This window comes from Neopelma chrysocephalum, unplaced genomic scaffold (assembly GCF_003984885.1).
Source record: "Neopelma chrysocephalum unplaced genomic scaffold, ASM398488v2 Primary Assembly neopelma1_44, whole genome shotgun sequence".
Lineage (NCBI taxonomy): Eukaryota > Metazoa > Chordata > Aves > Passeriformes > Pipridae > Neopelma > Neopelma chrysocephalum.
Genome location: NW_020897703.1, coordinates 132221 through 145025, shown reverse-complemented (window position 1 = coordinate 145025; position 12805 = coordinate 132221). Strand labels below are relative to the sequence as shown.

Here is a 12805-nt window from a genome sequence, read left to right as displayed (position 1 = left end):
TTCCAAGTATCTCATGCCTGTATTAACCTAAAAAAATGTTTTGAAAGCAAGGGGGCCCACGGCCCCGCCCCACTGCCGCGGCCCCGCCCCGGCCCCGCCGCGCCCGCAGGGCCCCCGCGCCGGCGGGGGTGGTGGAGGGGGAGCGGCCCCTCGCTGCCGCCCCGCCCCGGCCCCTGCATTGCGGAGACACCCAGGCTCCGGGACGTTCCGCCCGCGCCCTACCCTGCCCCCGGTAGAAAACCAGCCCGAAAGCCCCTTACCTGGTTTCACTTGGGTCTTCCAACGCTGCAAGTCCCAGCTCAGTCTAATTCCTCCTTTTTCTCTGGAGAAAAGGAGCGAATAATGGTGAGATCGGGGGAAAAAAGGCGTTTATGGCACTTCAGACACTGCGCTGCTGCTTACTTACACACTGGTCTCGTAAGGCTGGGCTATCCAGCCATTTCCTGGAATCTGGCAATAAAAGATATCCTATTACTTTGTCACTTAACAGATTCTCGAATGAACTTTCTTCCTCAGCCCCTCAGAACATCAATTACAGTTTCTGTATTCCAGAGTCATCCCTCCCGCAACACCATTGATATGATGGGGCTACAGCATTGTCTCATCTCACCTCTTCTAGCCAGAACCACATCGTTTCAGTTCCCGGCGCAGGAAATGAAAGAGTAAAATGGTGCTTTCTTACCTCTTCTATTTCCTAAACAAATTAGTCTGTTTGGTTTGTTAAAAATGCATGTTCAAAAAGCCAGTCTATCAGAATCTTAACCAGCAATTCCAAGTATCTCATGCCTGTATTAACCTAAAAAAATGTTTTGAAAGAAAGGGGATACAGTAAAGATAAGATATTTTTCTTTATATTTAGGCCATAAGTGTCTGAGTGGTCAAAACAGATTCAGGATAGCCAAGGTCCCACCCTTGCTTCTGTTTCTTCATACAGAGATGGCCATCCCTCAACAAGAACTACATTGGATTATATTCTGCATTAATGGCATGTCAATGTTAATGAAGTGACCAGGGAATGCCAAATTATTTTAAGTATTTTTATGTATTTGTAAATCAGGAAATTTTCATTATAAGGTCTGAGGCTGTGAGTCAAGGCTACGGACATTTCTTCCAGTCACTTTCCTGAGCCCTTCTCAAGCTCTTTGAAAGAACTTCCTACCACTGCTCTTTTCTTGCATTTCACCTGTAAATCAGTGGTGTGCAAAGGGAGCAGGATCTTCCCAAGAGGACAAAGCCATCATGTTCCCCTCTGGTTACTCACCACTGGTGATGTACATCCATCTGGAGGAGATGCTGTCAGAGGAAATGGATTTGCTGCAGCCAGTCTTTCTCTCGGGCTATCAGAAGGAAAGACAGTGGTTCAGGGCATAAGGAATGTGCACCAGTGTCCCCAGCACCCTGAGGATCAGCAGTTGTTTTCTGTTTGTGCCTCCCCTTGGAGGCCTATGTGTCCATGAAAGGACCTTGATGGATCTCTCCCTGCAAGCCCTTCCTCTCACCATATAGATAATGCGAATGCAGGCTTACATAAAGCCTAATCAGAAGGAGCCCTGAGAGGGAGTGAGCAGTTGAGTTGATCAAGGAGAAGTTACACTTCATCCACATGGAAATTAGATTTATTCAAAGCTTATGATATTAAGAAAAAAAAAAGGAATGCGGGAAAAGACAGACAGCTTATACTTTTTTTGGAAACAAATACTGTGATGGGTATCACGGAAGAGATGAAGAGTTGTCTTAATGGAAAGACACCTGTACAATAAATAGACTGTGCAGTGTCCGTGTAGATTCCTAGAGATCAGAGGGGTGATGTAACTAACCGGAGAAATGCTCAGAATATTCCATGTGCCATGGAGGAATCAATGCCTCTGGCTCAGATGCAGTATGGCAGCAGCCTGTCTGTTAGCAGCAGTCTGCAGAGAGAGAGAGAACGAGGAGAGAGAGAGAGAGAGAGAGAGAAGGCGAGTCTTGGAAGTTAGTCATTCAGTTCCATCTCTACTTTAAACAATCATCAAAGATGATGAAAAATAAACACAGGAAAAAACAATGTGGCAGTCACCGTTTCCCCCGAGATAATTATCTAGTCAAATTACATTATACTTCACATTAAATATTCAACAACAGTGTTGACACTAGACATTTTAAGACAGGAAAAATTCTTTTAATTCATGTTAGAGATGTTAAAATGCATGCACGTATTTTTATTAGAAATATTCATGAAGAGATCAAAAAGCGTCATCCCACTAAGAGATAGTGGGGAAAGATTTTTCGTACAAAGGAAAAATAGATTTTTACATCACCTCATAAACCATGAGCTTTATAGTAAAGCTTTGACATGCTGAATTATGGATCTCTATATGGAGGTCTAGTAAGTCAAATGCAGAGGATTTTTTGCCTGCCTGCTAAAAGAAGAAGGAATGACATTGCCTATAGCCCTCTTTAGAACAGATTTATTTGAAACTGTGTCTGGAAAATATTGTTTTAAAAGGGATTTGTGTCAATACATATTCTCTTTCTATATAGTTAGAATAGCAATCCGCCACTTCTCCTCTAACAGTTTGTTGAGCTGCAGCAGTGGCAACTTAGATATTTGGCATCACTTCAGGCTGGGGAAGGAAACACTTAATTTTTCAAAAACGCAGTGACTCAAGCCTTGGTGCCAATGTCACAACATTAGCTGAGCAAACAGAGCAGTCAAGGCAAAGTCAGCTCTTATTTATTGATGATGGGAAGAGCTGCAAGCACCAGTGTGCATGACGAAACAAAGCAAAGTATGGCTACAGCCCCTTTGCACACTTTTCCCACTGCCACGTTAGCAGTCTGTGGGTATGTTCAGCAACCGGTTGAGCAGATTTTTCCCACCTTTCCCCTTGGAAAAACCTAGGCTAAGGTGACCAGGAAAGGCAGCGCTCCTGGCTCGGCATTGCTGAGTTGTTTCCATGGGTTGGAAAACTTCAGGGTCCCTCTAGTGCCCAAAGGAGGCAATGGGGAAGAAAGGTGAACTGAAAAGCGCCTTCAAATGGTTATCAACCACTAAGCAAAGCAAAAGCTTCCACTGAAAATAAAATGTACTTATCTCTGGCTTTGCATCATGAACTACGCTCAATTTTTTTTCTGTTTAAGACAAGAAACTCAACTGTATCTCATCAGCTCATTTTCAGTAACATTTCTGTGTAAAAGCCTTCTTTTTTCTGCCTCTCTCCCATTTGATTACATTTACCTGTCAAAGATTATTTGAAGATATTACCTATTTGTAAATGTAAATGCCTCAGGTCGCTACAGGAAAGCTTTAAGCAAAGGTAAGACCTGGCCCAGTGGAAGGACTTGTACCAGAGCTACCTTTGTAGATTTAGTTATCTTTGGTCTTTTTGTCCAAGAGACTGTAGGTACCCATATGAATTATGATGGCAGAATTAGATTCAGGGAGCTACACTCTAATTTGCTAAATGCTTTTAATGTCAAAAGCCAGTCTCTGCATGAGAAGTAGAATAATTTGAAAGCAGAGAGAGGGTACAAAATACTTGTGCCACCAGCTCTCGGGGATACAAGAAGACTAGAATTCCAGCAGAGAATGTACTCCAGGGATTGTTTTCATTTTTCACTGCTGTAATTGAAAGTAAAGGACAATGTGCCAGTGTGAAAAATGGACAGTGGAGTTCCCTTACAGAGTTCATGGTTATGTGCAGAGCCTCTTCCCCTGGCGTTTACCTAACCCAGGTATGTTTTCCTCTCAGCTCTTGAGGCTCTGTGACATCTTGGTTGTGGGGATGATTCCTTTGCTGAAGAGGAGAAAGCTGGGTGTCAGGCTTGTCACGTAAGAGACATCTCACAGGAGGAATCATAAATGTACTCAAAGGAAGCAAGAGGAGCACTGATCCCTGCACAATTCAGCTGTGGAAAGTTCTTTACCTAAACCAATTTTCACTGCTTTAACCCATTTTCTGGGGCACAGAACAACATTTCAGCTATTAAGTTTCCATCTCCCCAAGAAGGAAAAAAAACCCCAAACTCTAGGAAAATATGTTTTGTTGCTCTTGTTATTTTCTAATTATAACAGAGAATGATGATTGCCAGGAAGTAACAAATGCAAGTTTTAACTTGGGTTGTTTGTTTTGCCATTTCTAGCATCTCACTACTACAAGCATTGCCTTCTTTATCTCTCTTGAAAATTGTGGGAATAAAACTACTGCACCAGTCAGTCTTATCATGTCTTCTAATAGAAATAAAAGAGTGAAAAAACCCAAACAAACAAACAAAAAACCCAAAAACAAACAAAAAAACCCCCAACAATTATCTGCTGCCTACTTACAGGATCAAAGAGAACATGAATGGAACACAAGTTAAGTTTTAAGTCATGAAATCTCCTTACACGTTGCATCTGTAGCGAAACTACAGGAAAAAGCTGCTTTTCAAAATAAATATAATGTGTAAGTTACTGAATAGTCAAACTGGACAGAATACAAGAGATGTATTATTTTTGAGATTTAATTTCCTGTTCTAGGGGAAAGTCTGAATTTTTCCAACAGCAGCTAGTGAGGATTAAAGACCTTACAAAGAATCTATTACGATGCTTGCATGCTTGCACAGGGAAGCTCATCAGTGCTCTGATGCACTGATAGCTTGTTTTATTAATGTGGAATTTTGATAAGGCTTTTTAATATGCTCCTCTTGTGTTCAAACATGTAAATGCTGCTGCCTTTTCCAAGCCTGAAGCTTAAACCATCAGCTGAAAACAGATTAGCCTAATCAAGTTAACATCACAATATGGGGCAACATAGTTCATCTTGGGTTTGGGCTTTGTATTTCTTTCTGCCTTTCTATGAATAAAACACCAATGTTACTTCTTAAGAGAGTGGAAACCTTACAGACAAAATGAGGCTGTGGCTGAAGGTTAAGCATCAACATACTTGAGCTCTTTCCCATTACCAAACCTCAAACTCAGCCTCACACTCAGCCTTTGTGTGAACAACACATGCAGTTGTCCAGTCTAGTTTTGAGAATGGCCTCAACCTGACTGATAAGCACATCCATCACATCTTAGTCAGGTAGAAATACTTCCCTGATTTGAGGAAGATGGCCCTGAATGCCTGAAGACTTCCTGCTGTTTTGCTGTGTTATAAAACTGCTCCTAACCCATGGTCATCATCAGCCCAGGACTTAACAGTCTATCAGTGCTCTCTACTTAGTCTGAATTACAGGTGTTTTTGCAGGTAAGTGCCTGGTCTAATGAACTGATACATTTTCTGCAACCAGCCTCAGATATGCAGCCTGAGCACCTGAATGTTATCTCCTGAAAGCAGAGCTGAACAACCTACAGGTTTGGTGAAGACCAGCATCTGTAAACACAGTAGCACAGTCTCTGCTATGCCAGCAGGTGGATAAACTTCAGTTAAAACATTCCTCAAAAATGGTTCGTTGGATCTTATTAAATCTATCATCACTATAGGAAAACAGTAGCTCATGCAACGTGATGTGGCAAATCACCACTCAGCTGAGCACTCACACAGCCACCTCTGTTAGTTAGTTGACATAGACCACTTCTTTTTCAATTACAACTTTGGATTTCATCATTTGAAGAGCCTGTACTCCAACTCAGTTCGAAGAGGAAGGTTAACAGCAGAGCTTGGGGTGCTCATTCTCATGAGGTACCTCAGCCAGTCATCTAAATGAAAAAAAAAAACCAAGCAAATGAACATCAAAACAGGGATTAATTCTGCCTTGAATCATGGCTTCTGAAAAAGGAGCTGCAAGAACAATATAAAGCACATTATAATCAAGGAGCTGATGGGTGGAGAGAGAAGTATTTCAGATGATTGTGACACCCATAAACATCCATTGTCTGAAGCGACTCCTTGTCATTGCTTGGTATTTTGAAGTGTCTGCAGATGCTTGCGCAGGTTGGGGCGTTGCCATGGATACCGTGGTGTCAGTGCCGAGGCTTTTAGCAAATGGGCTGATCTGTTTGTGTACCTCTGGAGTGAAAAAAAAGAAAAATCCCATAATTTGTGTGGCTGCTAGCAAAAGGAGCCTGACAGTGAAATGCAATGACTCTATATGACGGTTTTAAGAATCTCCTCCTCTTGGAAATGATGAGGTAAGAAAGAGAGGGAAGGTAATGAAGCAAAGGAATGATGAGAGCTGTCAAGTGCTTAGCAAAACCCCTTCTGCATAGCTCAAGGCAAGGTCCTTGCACGATAACGTCAGCTATATGGTCAAGAAAAAATCAATACAAAGGTTTAACAATTCAGTTTCCTAATGGCCTGGCACCACTTTCTGCAAGAGGCAGGCAAAAGAACAACAACAACAACAAGGATAAAAGGCAAAAAAGAGTGATCAATAGACAACATAACACAGCAGAATAATTCGCTGTAAGTGATACCCTGGGACCAAAGAATGGATATGCATTATGAAACTAATATTTAACCAGTGTAGAAGCAGTGCCTTTACCTGGGCACAACTCCACTGCTATGTGAGAGTCAAAATGGGTTTAGAAGTGACAGGCAAGTGAGTACACAGGAAACAAAGTAAAAAAATCTGGGCAGTGTTCCAGGTTATTTTCAAATTTGGGCTCTTTTGTTGGTGTTAGAACAACCCCATATATGTGGCACAAGTCCCCATGAGCCGAATTTCCATACAAATAATGCGGTATCTTATTAGGTCCCACTTGATTATGAGTTTTGGGGGATTTGCCCTGTTTTTCTAGTGGCAGCTCTACAAAAATTAGGCACATCACCAAGTGTTTCACCAAGAGCTTCTCTTGCTTTTGAGTTTAGGGATCAAAGAGCACTAACACTTTCCCAGGAGAGGTTTGTTCCTCACTGCTTACATAGATGTTAAAGTTAAATAGCTGTTAACAACAAGAAAAAACAACAATGTGGAGTCACCCTTGGTGTGCATTTTCTCAGTAGGGCTGTGTCACCACATATGGACCAGAAATCCAGTGTACAGTGTTTTATAGTGAACTCCTCTCTTCTTAACTGTTCAGGTTTTGTTCCTTTTGTTTTCCTGTCATAAAACACAGGGAAGAAAAAGAGTTGACCCCTTTTATGGTCAGCTCCATGAGCTCACATCTGTAATGCAAACACCAAGAGCAATCTTTGGAGAAAAAGAAGATAAAGAGAAGACCAAAACTGCAATCCTTGCCCTTGCCACAGGCCTCCTTGGTCTGGCATCACACCGGAGGTGTACGCAGGAACTTGGTTGCTTTTCAGCTATGGACCAACATGACCCTTTACTCCAAGGAAGCTCTTGAGCACGATGCCATTCCAACCTTGCTCTAGGGATGGTCTACCACTGTTCAGCTGCTGGCTCTTATCTTTGTTTCCCATTGCTGACTCACACTGAAGGCAGCTGAACCTCAAGAAAAGCTTTCTCCAGGCTACCTCTCCACACAAGCCACGGCCACAGCCACCAGAGAGCTGAAGAGTGAGTCCCTAGCAGATGCTGCTGGAGGTTTAGAGAAATTTTCTCCTGCATTCAGATGAACTGTTATTAAATTCAAGTGTCGAGCTGAGCACTCACCTCCAGACTATTAATTAATGTTGCTGGAAGCACAGTGCTGTGTCTTTCACACGTAGCTGCTGTGGGCAAAGACCTGTCCTGGGCAATCGGTGGCATTCATTTGTATGAGGCTGCAGAAATGCAATCCCAGTTTCTGGATATAAAACAAGTCCCTTAGGCAAACTGTCAGGGAAGAGCTGAAAAGTGTCGCTGCTGCAGAGACAGATCAATCCATCCATAGCAGCTCTGGCCAGTTCTGCTGTTTACATTGGTAGTGCATCGCTTAACCTGACTCCAGTAACCAGGGCTTAACCCTGACAATCACAACTTTTCCTCTCAGCAACAAGGAGCTCCTTTCCTATCCTATTTCCCTCTTTTGAGGACCTTCCTTTAGCAATTTCCCCTGAAGCACACACATTCCTTAAAACTGCTGTCTCTGGCCACAGTCTGCAAACATGTTGGTTCCAGCAAAAGCTGAGCTGGGCACAACCGGAGCTGTATAAGCTCAAAGGTAAAAGCCATGGTCGCTAAAACCTCAGATTTCGGGACCTGTAATATACCTGCATGTACATTGATGAGCATCCTTTGGGTCTTGTTGCATTTGAAATGCTTCAGTGCCCACTCTGCTGTGGCTTGGGCTCTTATGGAGTGTTGTAGCCAAGCAACAGCTGGGCAGTCCAAATGATGTGGCAAGGGCAAGTTATCCCATAGGAATGTGTGGTGGCAATTTGAGAGGGAAGTAGTACTTTGAAGCTGGGTAGTATTAATCATGCTGGGAAAACCTCTATGGCCTTCAGTAGGCTTCAGATCAGAGCCAAAAGAATTCAAAATCAGCCACTGGGGTTAGGACAGTGGGTCAACACTCACTGTGACAGAGAAACAAACCTAGAAAAATGTTCTGCATGGCTGGAGACTCATGGACTTCCACTTGCTGCAGAAAGAAAAGTGGAAGACCGTCAGCAAAGTTAACGAAACAGAAATGAGAAAGGTTTTCTAACATTTGAAATAGGAGAAAAGCCTGATCCAACCATAGCTCGTCCTAGGACTGCCACACCTGACTTGTAGGCTAAAGAAAAATCATGACAAAGAGTTCAAAACATCCCTCTACTAACATAAACATTTAGGAGAAAGCTGCCCCTTCCTGGGGTCGTGAGCTGGGGATCAGACTGTAATTCTGTCATTTAGTCCTAGGGGACTTGGCTGGGGAACTTCTACCTTCACCCTTGTCTGAGCCACTCAATAAGCCCCAACTCAGCACAGACAACATCAGCCCCAGTGATGCTTTTTAGTCTGAGCCAGGCCTTGATCCCAGCCTAGTGAAGCTGTATAAAGACCTGCAAGCACTTTTGTGGCCAAGGAGCTCATGGAAATTCACTTTTTTTTATCTGCATAGAGCTCTGACGTAGGAGTATGATGCCATTTGGCAGCTTTCCTGAAGCAGAGTACGTGCACCATCAAATATAACTGCAGTACTGAGGTATCCGAGCTGCTGCTGCCCAACAAGCAAATATGCTTCTCTTCTAACACCAACTTCACTCTGCTCTTAAAATACGTTTGCAGACAACTATGAGTTAAGGCTCATGCCACAGGAAATGGCTGGCTGGGGAGACACAGCAGAACAGCTCAATGGTTAAGATGCCAGGCTGGCATCAAAGGCACACTGAAGTCACCATCTCGTCCTCCAAAGCTGCTGTGGGGACAAAGACATCAAAGTGTGTCAGGCAGCCTGTGCCCACCTGCTGGGAGCTGTGTCATTTCTAGGTCAATAATAACCTTACTATCTCACTTCCAGATGGGCACATCAGGGTTACACAGGCACTCAGTAGGAGATGCAGAACCTGCGTTTCCGACCTGACACCATAGGATCACATAGTTTACCACTCGCTAGAATTCATTTTTGTTCCTTGCACCTTCTCAGCCATGAATTTCATTCCGTCATTCTTGCTGTGGAAATCAGAAAAGCTTCCCATTAGAGGCACCTAAAGCTCGAGTCTTAAGCCGAAATTTAGGAACTGGCATTATCATCAATGACTGGGCAGCTCTCCCTGCTTTCAAACAGGATTTACACAGCATCTACCAGGGACGTGAGCCTCAGGCTATTCTCTGCCTAGCAGGAGGCATCTTTACTGGAACAGATGCAGTTGATATGCAGAACTCACTGGCAGAGGACTTTGTGAAGGTGAAAAACCTATGTGGGCTCAGAGAAGGTAGAGACAAATTCACGAGCACTGGCACCTGCTGAAGGCAGGGGTCAGACCTCTCACTGCCAGGCATCTCTGAGCAGGGGTTGCCATGAGCAGGACCTCTGTAAGTTCTCTCTGTTCTCATGCTCTTTCCCTAAGCATTTGGTACTTTCCATTGTGCTATATATCTGCTGCTCCAAAAGAGCCACGGTAACTCCTTTGTTAGAAAGAAGACTGCAAAAGAAATTGTGATTTAAACAATGCATCAAGTTTAGCCGTATCTCAGAAAGTCTTTTCAACTCATAACCCCCAAGCAGAAATAAAAGGGCATTTCTGCAGGAAATGTTCAAGGCTCTTGGTTCGTCACACAAAGTGAACTGACAGCCATAAGGTGTGACATGATCTAATTTTAGAATTATCATATAAGACTCCAAATTTATTTTATTAAAGAGAGCTATAACTAAATTTTTATGCCATTAGATAATACAATTAAATTTTGGCTTGCTTGCAGGTCTTTGTATTTTGCCCCAGATAAAAAAGGACTGTATCTACAAATGGATGTCTTCTGAGATTTTCTCCTGCAGGATGTTTAACAGCTACTGACGTATGAAATAAATCCTTAAAATCTAAACCAAAAAATTTTAATCTACGGAAGTGACCTGAAGAAAGTTGCAGCTTGATACGGAGACCTACTAAGTGTAGGAAAAAAATAATCAACTCCCAAACTTTGGAACCACAGGTAAGATCTGGACTGATTTTCTCAGTTCACTGCAAGAAAATCTTGTGGAAGCAAAGCACAGTAATATTAAAGATCCATTAGAGGTGAAGTTTTTTACCCAGAATGGCTCAATATTTGCATCCATATTAACATGTGAACAAACATACAGACTCAGCTACAAACACTGGGTTATAAAAATAAACAGTAGCCTAGTACAGCTTGCTATTAATATATAAGGGGAATAATAAAGGAATAAAATGAAGGCTATTTAATTTACTTTTGGAAGAGCCAGTCCACATAGGATGTTTTCAGTGGGAAACATTAACAATTACTACTTAGTCACAAAAACCTAAAGAGAGAAGCACAGTCACCCTGTAGTTTGCAAATATTAAAGATAAAATCATCAGCTTTGCCTATGTCCTGGAGGGAAAAGAGAGGAAAAAAGGACAAGAAAGGAAAAGTAATTTAATGGAAATCTGTTAATTAGGCTTTCAGGTTATGCCTGGACTTCTTTTATGTTTTCCTGTGGATGATGATATTACTTGTAGCCACATTCTCCAGAGTGAAATTTTGGATATGTCCCGGAGAAGAAATGCAAGGCTCAAAGCAGAGTCACAGGTGTTGTGATCTGATTTTTTTTCTACAAAAACAAGAAAATAAGGTGTGTGCTAATGTTTGTATGGCAGATTCCTTCTAGACAGTATGGCTTCCTTAGTGCTACCATCAGGGCCAAATTAAATGACCTATTTAATGCAAGTGCTTTCTTGACAAGACTTACTGGTCCTTTCTGACCTCTCCATTAAAGACATAAATGTATCCCAACCGTTGTTTTGGAGAAGACCAAGCACATAGCTAAAACCTGCAGATTCGGGATAAGAAAAATGCCCAAAATGTAAACTGTCATGGTGCTTGAGCCAATTTAACAGCAGCATGGACATCTGTGCAGGAAAACAGCTGGAAGTCCTAATCTTCCCAGGTGGTTCAGGCTAAGCCATCTCCCAGCTGGCTCAGAGCCCCAAGTCTGCCAGTGAGATTTAAGTTCTTGTACTATGGAAGTGCTTTTGAGCATTTTGTCCTAAAAAAACCAACTTACTTTTCCCAGGACAGAAAAAAATATGCTTTTCATTTCATTAGGTAAAACCGAGTTCCTGTTACTCACATTCAACCTTCAGGGTGGCATGTGCTAGGCAATAGAGGAATGAGTTACTTAAGACAGCTTGCCTTGATTTCTCAGATTGCTACTGGAATCCATGATGATATAAGGTGATTCCAGGCTCAGACAAATTTCAATTTCTCAGTGAAGCTCTACCTTCAATTTCCTTCATTAAATGTATATATATATATACACACATATTAAAAAATGAATCCTACTCCAAGAGCCTAGTAAAATTGATTAAATGGCTCCCACTGGCTTCCTTTGGGCACTGGTTCAAAATATTAATCTGATTATTATTATGGCTCAAATTCAGCATGGTTGTTAAATATATATCTAACTGAAAGCACCCGAACAGTCCCATTATGATGATTCGTGGATTTAAAAATAGAAGTATGTTTAAATGCTCTCTTGAACTCAGGTCTAAATGAAATCAATACATACCGTGGCTCTTACTCATGAAATATTAAGGGAAGATACATAATTTATTGTGCTCTGTGTATGCATGTGTACTTAGTACTGATTATTCTGTAATAGACCTATAAATAATTTAAACTATAAAGTGTCCATTTTGGTGATGTGGGGATTAATTGTCTTCCTTTACACTGTAGACGCCTGCATAATAATTCTGTTCTCACAGAATAATTCTCTGTTTTGAAAATCCCTTTTCCAGAGGGGAAAAGAGAAATCACAGCTTTTTGTACAGCTCTGGGAGGAGATCCTGCGAGCCAGTGGCTGGGCAGCACAGAGGGCTGTGCTGACCTCTGCTGACGGACAAGGCTGCACTGAGCACCTGAGCCAGGGTGCCCAAAGCACTGCCAGGACTCAGGACTACCCCTCACCAGCAAAGCCGAGCTCACTGCATTTAACGGGGCATTCAGCTGGGCAGGAAAACAGGGAGCCCACGGTTCTAAGCCCACCTTATTTATTAACTACCACGGATAACTGTCATTACTACTACTATTATTATTATTGTTTTATAAGCCTTTTTTTTTCAGTTCTGGTTCTTGTTTACTGATGGCATCACGCTATGTGGCCTTTCAGTAATACATAAATGATTCCCAGAGAGCAGCATTCAAGGGCACGTTTCACTATATTTATACAAGGAAGTGCATTTCTCCTTTGCTGTGCACATCAGGGAGTATGTAATCAACCTGCTTGAACTCAGCACGTGTTTAAAAGCATTGCTTGGCTGGGAGATGTGTGTGACACATTTAGCACCTGTGTCACATGGATGGTTTTTAAAAGCTTTGC

At 42.3% G+C, this 12805-nt stretch overlaps 1 protein-coding gene across 2 annotated transcripts in view; it reads right to left on the bottom strand.

Moving 5' to 3' along the window:
* MAP2 (microtubule associated protein 2) overlaps positions 1 to 302 on the bottom strand; it is a 222979-nt gene extending 222677 nt beyond the window's left edge. Inside the window, exon 1 of one of the 2 annotated variants that reach the window (XM_027677935.1) lies at positions 261 to 302. The gene's annotated coding sequence lies outside the window, so the exon portion shown is untranslated. The remainder of the gene's footprint in view (positions 1 to 260) is intronic. The other variant, XM_027677941.1, reaches the window with a different exon arrangement.
* Positions 303 to 12805: the final 12503 nt, after the last annotated feature.